The 12,815-nt window shown below is 37.4% G+C and overlaps 1 long non-coding RNA gene across 3 annotated transcripts in view; it reads right to left on the reverse strand.

Moving 5' to 3' along the window:
* Positions 1-12,815, reverse strand: part of LOC121868073 — a 118,582-nt gene that overhangs the window by 92,696 nt on the left and 13,071 nt on the right. For all 3 annotated transcript variants that reach the window (XR_006089300.1, XR_006089301.1, XR_006089299.1), the window contains exon 3: positions 1,238-1,277. This is a non-coding gene — a long non-coding RNA (uncharacterized LOC121868073). The remainder of the gene's footprint in view (positions 1-1,237; positions 1,278-12,815) is intronic.

Here is a 12,815-nt window from a genome sequence, read left to right on the forward strand (position 1 = left end):
ACAATCAATAACAGCTTAAAGAAGTTATAGATACTTGGAGTAAATAATAAGTTAAATAAAAGACAAATTCTAGTTTTAAGAAAGGAGATGTTCACCTCAACCACAATAGTATCTATCAGTAAAAACAAAACAAAAGCAGTCAGCCCCGCCGCGAACACCAATCAATGCAACTTAACTCTCCGTGACGTCATGAAGGTATTTTACAACGTGTCGAACTCTGGCTTGAAATATACAAGCTTACAAGTATAGTTTTACCTGTACCTGCTCTATACTGTTCTACAACTACCTAGACGACACATACATACAGTACACATTCCTACAGTTGATCAACACTTTGGAGAAAACTTTCCACTCAAGAGCGCTGAGTGCTTAAGATGGTCTACAATCACCAACCTTCTGTACCAGTCACACTGTTAGACACAATACAATATAAAGCTATGAGCCTCATCAGTGACCAGTCCATTACTTCCTCCATATCAGACGACTTATTTCTTCAGGTTCAATACTCTGCTACCAATACATAGTCAGTGCGCTCATCCATCTCCCCCCTCTTTACAACACCGACTGCAACACGTTATTCTCATCATGTCATCTTCATTCTCTTTAAGTTCCCTTTAGTTGAACCTCATCACCCTGTAGTCTCTTCATATCTCGACTTTCATGACTATGGATCTCCCTTCCCTATCATATCTTTCCACCAGCGGCCTACTAAACCTCTTATCCACGGTGTACTAGTTTAGTCTAACTTGAATGTGGATCAATTTGACGATGTTAAAACATAACCTGAACTAACCTAACTTACCCCGTCTCTCGCCCTAACAAACTGATAAAGCAAGATACACGAAGGTATTACTAGAGTATATATTGATAGTGATGTAAGCGTAACCAACACTTTGTATTCTACTGTACACGTAGAAGACAAACGTTGCTTAGTAATACACACTCATCCTAAAAGGTGTTTATCTGTTGAAGTCTCTAAACCTGCAACTGTTGACAGTGTGTACAGTACACGTGTTTGTATTTTCTCTGCATTCTTATATATATATATATATATATATATATATATATATATATATATATATATATATATATATATATATATATATATATATATATATATATATATAATCTTCCCCTGTATGTGTACTTGAACCAGTACCTGTACCTACTGTATACCTGTTCTTGAACCGACAATATCTGTTCAACAATGTAAAACAAAATAAAGTGAATCACTTACCAGCAGCTGCCAACCTCCAGGCGTCGCCATACTGCTACAGCTGCAACACACGGAAACAGTGACGAATTAAATACAGCTCGTGTTATAGCGGATGGAAAATTAAGATGAGGGTAATATAACCCTCAGTAATGACAGTGACCAGTGGTTTGTGAGGGAGGAAACTGACACATACAAATGACAGGGAATTTATATGACTATTTGTCCTACCGACCATATGTGGACACTTACCTGCCTCACCCGCTAATGTTGTTTGTGTTATTGTTTCTACTTTGGATGGGCTTTATATAGTTTTTTCCTTTGATAAACTTTTCGTTTTTAACCACCTTTTATTAATGATATTTTAATTCTAGGAGTTATAAAGTATATTACTAATAGCCATTATTTTCTCCTCTCTCAACTCAACCTTATGGGCCTCGCTTTCACTATTTGATATATTCTGTTATTACGAATCAATTAAAAACGTTAGATCACCTGAAAATTAGCCTCCCCCCCCCAAACTTATTTCACCTGATGATTAAACACCTTAATGATACCCGGAATAGAAGGTTAGGTTGGGTTAGTGTTAAGGTTAGGTTAAGATAGATTACTGTAGGTTAGGTTAGTTAAAGTTAGGTTAGGTTACGTTAGCTTAGACCAAGGTAGGTTAGGTTAGATTACGTTTGGCTAGGTTAGATTATGTTGGATAAGATTACGTTAGGCGAGATTTGCTGTTGTTAAGGCTACCATTGGTACGTCTGAATTCGTCCAAATACATATGATTCCAAGGTGCACCGCGATGATTGGTGGGGAGAGAGAGAGAGAGAGAGAGAGAGAGAGAGAGGTGAACCTTGGCAGTGGTGGGCGGGGCGGTGTGTAGCCTTGACGATCAGCGGGGGTCTGAAGCTCTGTAGTACTGTTCCACTGCAACCATTACCACCACCACTACAACCATCAATCACCACAACTACCACCACCACCACTACAACCATCACCACAACTACCATTAACCACCACCACTATCACACCAGCACCACTATCCACAACTACCAGCTTTCCTCCCCGCCTGGCTGTGGTCTTGACATTTCCTTCCTTCTTTCATCGACAGTAATCTCTCTCTCTCTCTCTCTCTCTCTCTCGTCTATGGTCGCTCGCCCTCCGACCTTCATCCGTGTGGGGCCGTTTATACACTTACGCCCCTCAACTTGACTCACAGCGTGAACATGGGGAGGCTCCGTGCAACCTCCCTCCCTCCCTCCCTCCCTACCTTATAGACCCACTATCTCTCCTCCTTTACCTCCTCCTCTTCCCTGGCCCTACACCCTCCTCCTCTCTTCTTTAATCCAATCTCTTTTATTTTATTTCGTTTCAAAATTTTCCAAATTATTAGTTATGTAAATTTGCGAGTTTCTTTTTTTTTTGGGGGATAATCCATTTGCGTTTGTAATAATATTAATAATAATAATAATAATAATAATAAATAACAGTGAATTAATACTGTATAATATAACAGCATGTACTAACATAAAATTAACATACATGTCATTAATAAACACCTTGTGATAGAGATGCTACCACAGGTGATGGCAGGTAAACCACTGCAGCACCTCTAACATGACATCATCATTAGGTGGTTCAGGTCATGTGTGTGTCTGTATGTGCGAGTATCTGGTACAGCTTTATCATATTTCCTATTTAGGTGTAGTTCTGTAGCACACACACACACACACACACACACACATCCATCCTCTTGGACATAGGTACACTAATGCCTTCCTTTCATTTATCTTGCTTAACACAGCCTTGTCGATGTTATAAATACAACAAGACACCAGATATAAAGTATTAAATCCCTACTCAGTTGATTTTTATTTCTGTGTCTAATTTGCATATTGGGAATGCTAATAAATTTTCTCTCATTTCGTAATACAATATATTTTTTGCAATGTTTATATACTGGTTATGTTTACGTCCGTCCTCGAGCAAGATTCTGGTAATGGATATTTTCTTCAGTATTAGTTGTTATCTGATGAGGACCATGTAGCTACTCTTTCCTGATCTTTGTCAATTTATCAAAGTAGTACAGTAGTAGTAGTAGTAGTAGAGGAGTAATAGAGTAGTAGTAGAGTAATAGTAGTAGTAATAGTAGAGGAGTAGTAGTAGTGGAGGAATAGTAGTAGTAATGGAGGAGTAGTATTAGTAGAGGAGTAGTAGCAATAATTGTAGAGTAGTAGTAGTAGTAGTCGTAGTAGTATAGTAGTAGTAGTTGTAGTATAGTAGTAGCAGTATTTACATTATTAACTTCTACAATTTACATCATAAAAAACCCCATTCTATCCCAAACATTATAACGAAAAAATTATATATTGTACGTCTCACAGTTCACCAAAATGTAGAAATACAGTATATATACACATTTTGGTCATCGCGTGGGTAGTGTACAAACAGGTACAAATTGACCTGGCCAGCTGGTCTTGTTAGTACAGGTGTGGAAGGTGTACACTTGTGGCGTCGTACACATTATTAGTACAGTAATACGTCTGAGAGAGAGAGAGAGAGAGAGAGAGAGACTAAAACACACTTTGACAACTTTTTTTTAACGAGAAAAATAATGCATTTCCTATACAAGTAAAGCCACACTTGGTATTTATGTCTTTTAAAGTATCAAACACCAACCAAAGTGACACATTTCACTTTTATCACAAACCTTTCTAAATTACTACACACTTAACAAAACTTAGAAAGCCACAAGTGTAGATCACGTGTACAACTTATAATGCGAATATATTTAGTTATTTCCAGGTCAAGAAACTTATACTAAATATGTTTTTTTTTGTTTCATTACATCATGGGAAAAAAAATATTTCTTTTAATGAGTGAGTGAGTGAGTGAGTGAGTGAGGTATTCTTGGGGCGTAAGAGTAAAAAAAAAGTAAGTAAATTTAGGTTTTTTTTTTGTTCAAGTTGTAATGTTATTGTTGTTGTGTTTGTATATGTGTCGTTGTTGTTATACTGTTTGTAGATGTTTTTGTTGTTCTTGTTGTTGTTATAAATATTTTTTGTGGGTATTTTAGTTGTCGATGTTGTAAGTGCCACTGTTTTTGTTGACGTCGTTGTTGTTGTTGTTGTTTTCTTAAGAGTAATGTTTTTTGTTGTAGATGTATTTGTAGTTGTCGATTCCTGTTGTTCTTGTTATTTTGTGCAGATGAGTTGTTGTTGTTTTTGTTGCTGTTAAAAATTAAGATATTATTGATGGTGTAGATGTTGAAGATGATGTTATTATCGTATATGTTTTGTAGTTGTTGTTGTAGATGTTTTGAGGTTGTTATTGATATTGTAGATGTTTTTTTGTTGTTGTTGTTGTTGTTGATTTTGTAGATTTTTGTAGTTGTTGTTGACGTTATTGTGGATGTAGATGTTTTGTAGTTGTTGTAGATGTTTTGTAGTTGTTGTAGATGCTTTGTAGTTGTTGTAGATGTATGTTTGTGTCACCAGGGAAAACAAACACGTTCTCCGTTACCTGTCTTTATTTACCTGGAGATAATAAGACACCTGATAAGTTTGTGTTATTCTTATTATTATTGTTGTTCTTACTGTTATTGTTATTATTATTATTATTATTATTATTATTATTATTATTATTATTATTATTATTATCAAATGGTTGAGATGTTTTTACACATATACGTGTGTGTGTGTGTGTGTGTGTATGTGTGTCCAAAATAACTAAACCGAGCGAGTAAGAGAACTGCAGTGACCTGGAAAGTATGTTGGTCAGGGAAGAACTGATTTCACTTGGGTGCGATAGGTCAGAGGTCAAGGTCACAAGGCCAATTAAAGCCTGAATGTGGCAGGTGGTCTTGTACTGATCACCACCACCTCACATACGGTCATTATTGTTGTTATTATTGTTGATCTATTTATGATAGATAGTACCGCTGTTACTTTACCGTTCTTCTTGTATTTTTATTTGTTGTTAATCCGCTTTATTTTGTATTTTCTTTCTATTATCATTAGTCTACTTGTATTTATTATTATTTTTAGTTTACAATGCAGTTTACCCCAGTCAACAAACCCACTCGAGTACACAGACAAAAGTGAAGTATTTGTGTTCATTGTCTTACAAGAAACGACCCAGAAACACAAAGAAAAAAAAAACCCAAGTTCAGTCTTTATCACAGCTTAATCAAACCTAAGTTATATAAAGAAAATAACTTGATAATTCAACGCGAGAGAGGATGTATATATTTTTTCCTACAACTCACAATAACCGAGTCTTGGTATTAATGATAAGAACTTGACCTTGTAGTTGTGATTTTTGCTGTGTTACGAGGAGGCCAAACCGATTGTGTAATATTTATCGTTATAAAAATATCTTCATTAAAAGGATCATTCTTGACCTTGGTCTTTGTTTCATCATAGCTAAAAACAACAGACAGACTGCAACACTCAAGACTGGCTAACAAGTCACACTGATCATGTAATCTAGATTTTTCATTATTTAAAAGTATTGACTATGATCTTGCTGTCAATGTACTGTTGTTAGAGAGCCAGGTGTACGTGGCTTATGTACCAGGTAATTGATACCGACAGGAGAGGCAAGGTACCGAGACCAAACTCGCTGAGGTTGGGTGGTATTCACGTCCAGGCTACGGCTCGCTACACCTGCGCACTACGACTAAATCGACCTCATGCATACGTAAGTTGTTTATTTTGAATACAAGCTTTGACAGACCTGCACAGGCCGTGACATACCTGCACAGGCTGACACATACCTGCACAGGCCGTGACATACCTGCACAGGCCGTGACATACCTGCACAGGCTGACACATACCTGCACAGGCCGTGACATACCTGCACAGGCCGTGACATACCTGCACAGGCTGTGACATACCTGCACAGGCTGTGACATACCTGCACAGGCTGTGACATACCTGCACAGGCTGTGACATACCTGCACAGGCTGTGACATACCTGCACAGGCTGACACATACCTGCACAGGCCGTGACATACCTGCACAGGCCGTGACATACCTGCACAGGCCGTGACATACCTGCACAGGCTGTGACATACCTGCACAGGCCGTGACATACCTGCACAGGCTGTGACATACCTGCACAGGCCATGACATACCTGCACAGGCCGTGACATACCTGCACAGGCCGTGACATACCTGCACAGGCCGTGACATACCTGCACAGGCCGTGACATACCTGCACAGGCCGTGACACCTGGCTCTCTAGCAGAATAATATGAGAGCCAAGTAAAGATGTGGTATTGATGTCCTTAACACCTTCGCTACGGGGACGCCACTTTTAATATTTTATTTAGCTAACACCGGATGATTTTATTCAGCTCAGAGGGGACCCCGTGCACAAGGGTATAGTTCACTATCTTCTCTAAAATAACCATCCCTTGTTTATTAGTTTTCAGTATAATTAAGTGAAAATGCAGCTTAACTCAGAATTATGTAAGAGTAAGTCACAACTACAATAACAACAACAATAACAATAGCAGTTATAACAATAATAACACTAATAATAACTAACAACACTACTACTACTACTACTACCAATAAGAATAACAACAACAACGAATCACGTGAAGATTTAGCACCCCAATTTATTTCACCTGATGATGCAACACCCCAATTATAACCTAACCTAACCTAACCTAACCTAAGTAGCGTTTGGGTCTTTAATCATCAGGGGAAATAAGTTAGAGGAGGGATAATCTACAATTTATCGATAATTATTTCACACAGAAACTAACTCATACAGACATCTCATAATAATTCCAGCTTGCAAAAAACCTCGACCCTCCCACCTGACATTTTGTGTGTGTGTGTGTGTGTCGCAAAAGCCTCAGCCGCCTCAGTAGTTGGGTGGTCAGTCGGGGATTCCACTGGCTCGCTGTTCGTTCTCGAGTCCCGCTTGCTGAGTTCTCGTGGTCATAAATCTCGACACATTTGACCCAACTTGATACACTTAGATTACCAAGTGAGTGAAGGGAGGTGTTGACTCTTGTATACAACCTCAAACAGTGGGACGCTTTTGGTGAAAATAGCCATCCAACACCATCCATAACTATCATGATCAACCCCTACCATAACCTACCATCAATCATTAGTATCATGATAAACCCTTATCATAACCTACCATCAATCATTAGTACCATGATCACCCTTACCATAACCTACCCTACCATCAACCATCACTACCCATTACTACCATGACCAACCCTACCATAACCTTCCATCATATATTACTACTACCACCACCATCATCATTCAACCACAATCAACACCTGTTACCACCATTAATACAATTTTCAACCATTACCAACGCCACCATCTCTCATCACTACCACTGTCATCACCACTATCACCTTCTGTCATCACCACTATCACCTTCTGTTATCACCACTATTACCTTTTGTCAACACCCCTATCACCTTCAATCACCGCCACTGTCACCTGCCATCACCACTATCACCTTCTGTCAACACCACTATTACCTAGTATCACCATCACTATCACCTGTCATCACCACTATCACCTTCTGTCATCCATCACCACTATCACGTTCCGTCATCACCACCATCACCTTCTATCAACATCATTATCACCTTCTGTCGCCACCATCACCTTGTCAACACCACTACTATCACCACCACTATCACCTGTCACCACCACTATCATCTGCTATTGCCTACTATCATCACCATTATCACTACTATTACTACTACTACAGTATCAACTACTCTCACCATCACTATCACCTACCAGCATCTACTATCACAACCCCAGCCACCTCCACAACCACCACACCTAACCACTACCATCACAACTACCACCATAACTACCCCTACTATCACCACAACTACCACCATAATCACCACCAGCGACCAACCACCAGCCCTACAAAATAACAGGTGTCGTCCCTGGTCTCACCCGCGTAATCTACACCTTCCTAAATGCTATATTATTTGCTTACAGTACTGTATACTTTCGGTCTCTGCGTTATAATTTCTCACTTTGCATAATATTGTATTGAGGGAGTGAACAGTGGTTGTACAGGAAAGGCAAGTCTTATTCCTGTTGAGACTCATTCAGGGTTGTGAGTTGTGAGGGTGTTGTAAGTTATGATGGTGTTGTGAAGACGTGGGGGTTATTGTGAATTGTGTGTTGTAGGAGTGTTATGGGCGCGTTGTGAGTTGTAATGGTGTTGTGAAGGTGTGGGGATTCGAGTTGTGTGTGGGTTTGTGTGTTGTAAAAGTGTTGTGGGCGTGTTCTGAGGGTTTTATGAAAGTATATGGGTTGTGAGTTGTGTGTAAATGTTGTGGGGGTGTTATGTGTTGTAGGGGTGTTATGAGTGTTGCGAGTTGTATTGGTGTTGTTGCGAGTTCTGAGGTGTATGGGTGTTGTGGTAGTGTTGTAGGGGTCTATTTCAAAGTTGTGAATTACGTTTTTGTTTAGTGTTTGTAAAGGTGTTGAGTTGTAGAGGGTGTTGTGAGTTGTGAAGGGCATTGCGAGTTGTGAAGGGCATTGCGAGTTGTGAAGGGCGTTGCGAGTTGTGGGAGTTTATGCCAGAGTTGTAGGTTGTGAGATTAATCCCAATGTTGAGGAATATCAGTTTATCATAGCAAGCTTAAAAAATATTATCCCAAATTATCTTACGGTAAATAGTGAAAAGCACCAAAGGCATGAGGTATCCACAAAATTGAAAGTGAAAGTAGATATAATTTTAAGTGAAAGTAAAGGTGAAAATCTTAGATTCAATGATGTGTTTATCTGCTTTGTGAAATATGAAAAAGTTTATGGTAAAGTAGTGAAAGTTTATAGTAAAATGATGAAAGTTTATAGTAAAGTATTGAAAGATTATGGTAAAGTATTGAAAGTTCGATAAATTTATGAAAGTTTATTGTAAAGTAGTGAAATTAATTAAAGTTTATGAAAAAGTAATGAAAGTTTATGGTAAAAGAGTACAAATTTATGATAAAGTAGAGAAAGTAGTAAATTTTTATGATAAAGTACTGAAAATAATGAAAGTTTATGGTAAAGTAGTAAAATTTAAAAAAATTTCAAGTAAAGTAATGAAAGTTTGTCGATGAAGCTGCTCGTATCGTTGCTTGGAGGAAGGCATTACAAGAACTGGTCAATACCGAGTTAGGGAAGGACGTGGGAATGAATGGTCTTATAGCGAGTAAAAAAAAAAAACCTAAGAGAAAAACTACCACAGCAAACAGGAAACTAAAACTACGGACAAATTTATGAAAGTCACATAGAATTTGATGTTAAATGTGAAAGAGAAAGTTAAAAGGAATAGTAGATTAATTAAATACTATACTTCACTTAATAATCTTGAAGAGACATGTTTAAAGGATAGTAATTTTAGTTTGAGAAAAAAGGTTGTTGAAATGTTACTTGTGGGCATTACAGTTGCATGGGTCAGAGGCCATGTAAATGTGATGCTACACGAGAATGCTAAAAAAAAAACAAAAAAAACACAAACACAAAAATACAGAACTAACAAGATTGACTGGAGCAACAACGGAAATACTAGAAATTTATAAAACATAAATGAGAGATATTTGTCATTTAATTAGAGACGAGAAGGGGATGATAGACTAGTAATGGGTAAGATGAGGGTTGGTGGGCTAGGGGGAAGGCCAAGACTAGGATAGGCTAATACGTGTAGTTCAAAATCTGGGAGGATCTTGTCACTAGCCCTCAGACTTGATATTCTGACTGATGGATTAATGAAGTGAAAGCGAATAACAAGAAGAAGAAGAAGAATATTAGCTGGTAACCAACTTAAACTTAGCCTTTGGGCAACCTAAGCTATTTTGAACGTGAAAACTTAGGCACCGATCCTCAACTGTACAGCCGGGCACTTCATAACACTCCACGTCTAGTGTATTACAACCATAAAATATAATAAATTTAAACGTTCAATAATCATAAAAAAAATATGTGATTAAAATATGAAATTTATATAACTACTTTACTGTCCTTCGCATTACAGGAAATAAAAACAACAAAATGTATTGGAAATATTATATAGTGAGGCGAGTAGTAGTAGTAGTAATGCCTTACAGTTTATCTTATCAGGTGTTACACGGGTAATATATTATACTGTACTCTGATATACGCAATGCAACTTACACTCTCTCTCTCACACACACACACACACACACACACACACACACACACACCATAATACAGACTTTATATTGTACAAAAAAAAAAGTTTCTTCACCTAAAAATCAAATAATTTCAGAGACATTAATTCCTAACAAAAGAATAGATAAGTACAAATTCTTCTGACGTGATAACAACGCCCATACAAAGGTACGAGAAACAACTCCACTTCACTTCGGGATGGTCGCCCCACACAGTCCCAGAAGCACAGTTTCCCGTTAAACATCGTCCATTGGATTAGGTGATCAGTTATTTGACATTCATAAATATTGTGTTGTAACTAAATTTTCTTAAAACCCGATATTAAACATTGAATGAATTTATGCATAACATTTGATTGACTTAGAAATTGAAAATGGACGGAAAATTCGGCAATACACCACGAAATTATAATGTACTTCGGGAAATAAAATACGGTATGTACAAAGTTTCCCGTTTACGGCCACAACAGTTATGCGAGTGCTTCATGGTGTTTTAAATCAATAACCTGACTCACACGCTATAGTAACACATGTGAGAATACAACCAGAGGTGTAGGATCTTTAAATGCTAACTTAAATTATCTTACCGCTGCACATCTTCTACTTTAACAAACCCTTACATTAACTTATAAGAAAACATTAGGAATAAAGGTTATCTGATATACACTCGCATCATTCTTAACTATTAGGAAAACCATCAAAATTTACTATTGTATGAGATAAAATTTTAGGTTCATTTGTAATTAAACACAAAAAGCAGATATAAAAAATATATACGGTTAAGGTATATTGTATTCCACATTGAGTATCATTAAATAAATAAAATAACCAATGATACCGTAAGTTGTTGTCATAATGTTCACTATTGTAGTTGGTTACTTAATTACCATCTTCTCTTCAGTTAACTATTACTCTAAAATCTATTCCTTTGATGCTTAGTCTTGACGTACACAGCTAATGATACAAACCTTTAATTTTCTGTCAGTTTTTATTGTCAGTGTCGGGACAGACCTCGTCATGGTTGGGGACTGTCTGCTAAAACCTTCCTAAATATCATTGTTATATCTGGTAAGTGTGTATCAATCCACGTATCAGTGTTTCAATTGTAAAAAAAAAAAAAGTAAAATAAATCTGTTTGGTTTTACTACAAGCTTTCCTAAAACTGTCATTTTCACAAAGAAATAAAATACAAATAGAAGCTTATGGGGGTTTAAGCTTAATCTCCCATAATTTTTCATCGTTGTGTAATTATTAATCTTTTAACTCTTAATGACCTTAGTTGTTAAAGCACAGTAATAACATTATAACATCAACTTCGCGGCGTACACAGGGAGCTCTGTACGTCATAATTGTTAACTGTTAAAGGATTAGTGTAATTACTGACCTTGTTACGCGCTGAAAGACCTTGTCTTTTATGCCGAGGCGCAGTAATAACATTATAACATCAACTTCAACTAACTGATATTGGTAGTGAAGTTAAGTTTTGGTGATGGTCAATATTATCCGGGGCATTAATGAAGACACTAAGCTGCTTTTATGACCTGTTGTCTAGCGGTTATTTAACCTTGGAGAAATAATCATAAATGCTTCTACTATAATTTCAAACCGTATAAGATGAACCAACAAAATTTTCGGTGAGATTATAATATTATTCACCTACCAAGTTTATTACAATTACAACCAACCATTATTAACCATAATATGCAAGATCAAGTTAAGATTACACAAATGTACAGTTAGTCTGTTACTCTAAAACTACAGTCAACCTGTTCCACTGACTGTCTACACCAGGAGACAGTCAGGAGGTGTTACATCAGGCACAGCTTGGTGTCGTCACCTGTACTGACGCGGACCGTAACATTATTAAGGAATCAGACAGGAGAGAGTCGCGTTCATGGCTGTGCTCCCTCATAACTGGTTAACGTGTTTGGATCGTAGTAGTTCTGCTGCCCTAAATGATCGTCCATTATGTACATTTATCGCACATATGACGTTTGTATTTGATTCTCTGTTACGTAAGAGTACAGTTGTTAAGCGTGTAAGACTCAGCAACACAGAACTATACCTACGTGAGTATAATAAATCCCTGAATATTTATTTTTTGGGGGATATAGTTTTACCCAATGTGATATTTACTCCTATCATGGGGATAAAACTCACGGGATAATTGGGTGTTCGTGTGTGAGGGCAACACTAGTGCTCCTAACATGTGTAAGTCATGACTGTTGTGGTAATAACTGTGGTAGGTGTTTGTTGTGGCAGCAGGAGACGTGAGACTTGTTTATTAATACAAGAGGTAAACAATGAATGAAGATGTGTGGCCTGGGTGTTAGTGCGAGTTCACTTGGTGTTGGTTAACGTGGCTTAGTTAACGTCCATATAACGTCACAGAATACATTACAGTACCTGTTTTAAACA

Source organism: Homarus americanus, unplaced genomic scaffold, assembly GCF_018991925.1.
Source record: "Homarus americanus isolate GMGI-L3 unplaced genomic scaffold, GMGI_Hamer_2.0 scaffold6894, whole genome shotgun sequence".
Taxonomy (NCBI): domain Eukaryota; kingdom Metazoa; phylum Arthropoda; class Malacostraca; order Decapoda; family Nephropidae; genus Homarus; species Homarus americanus.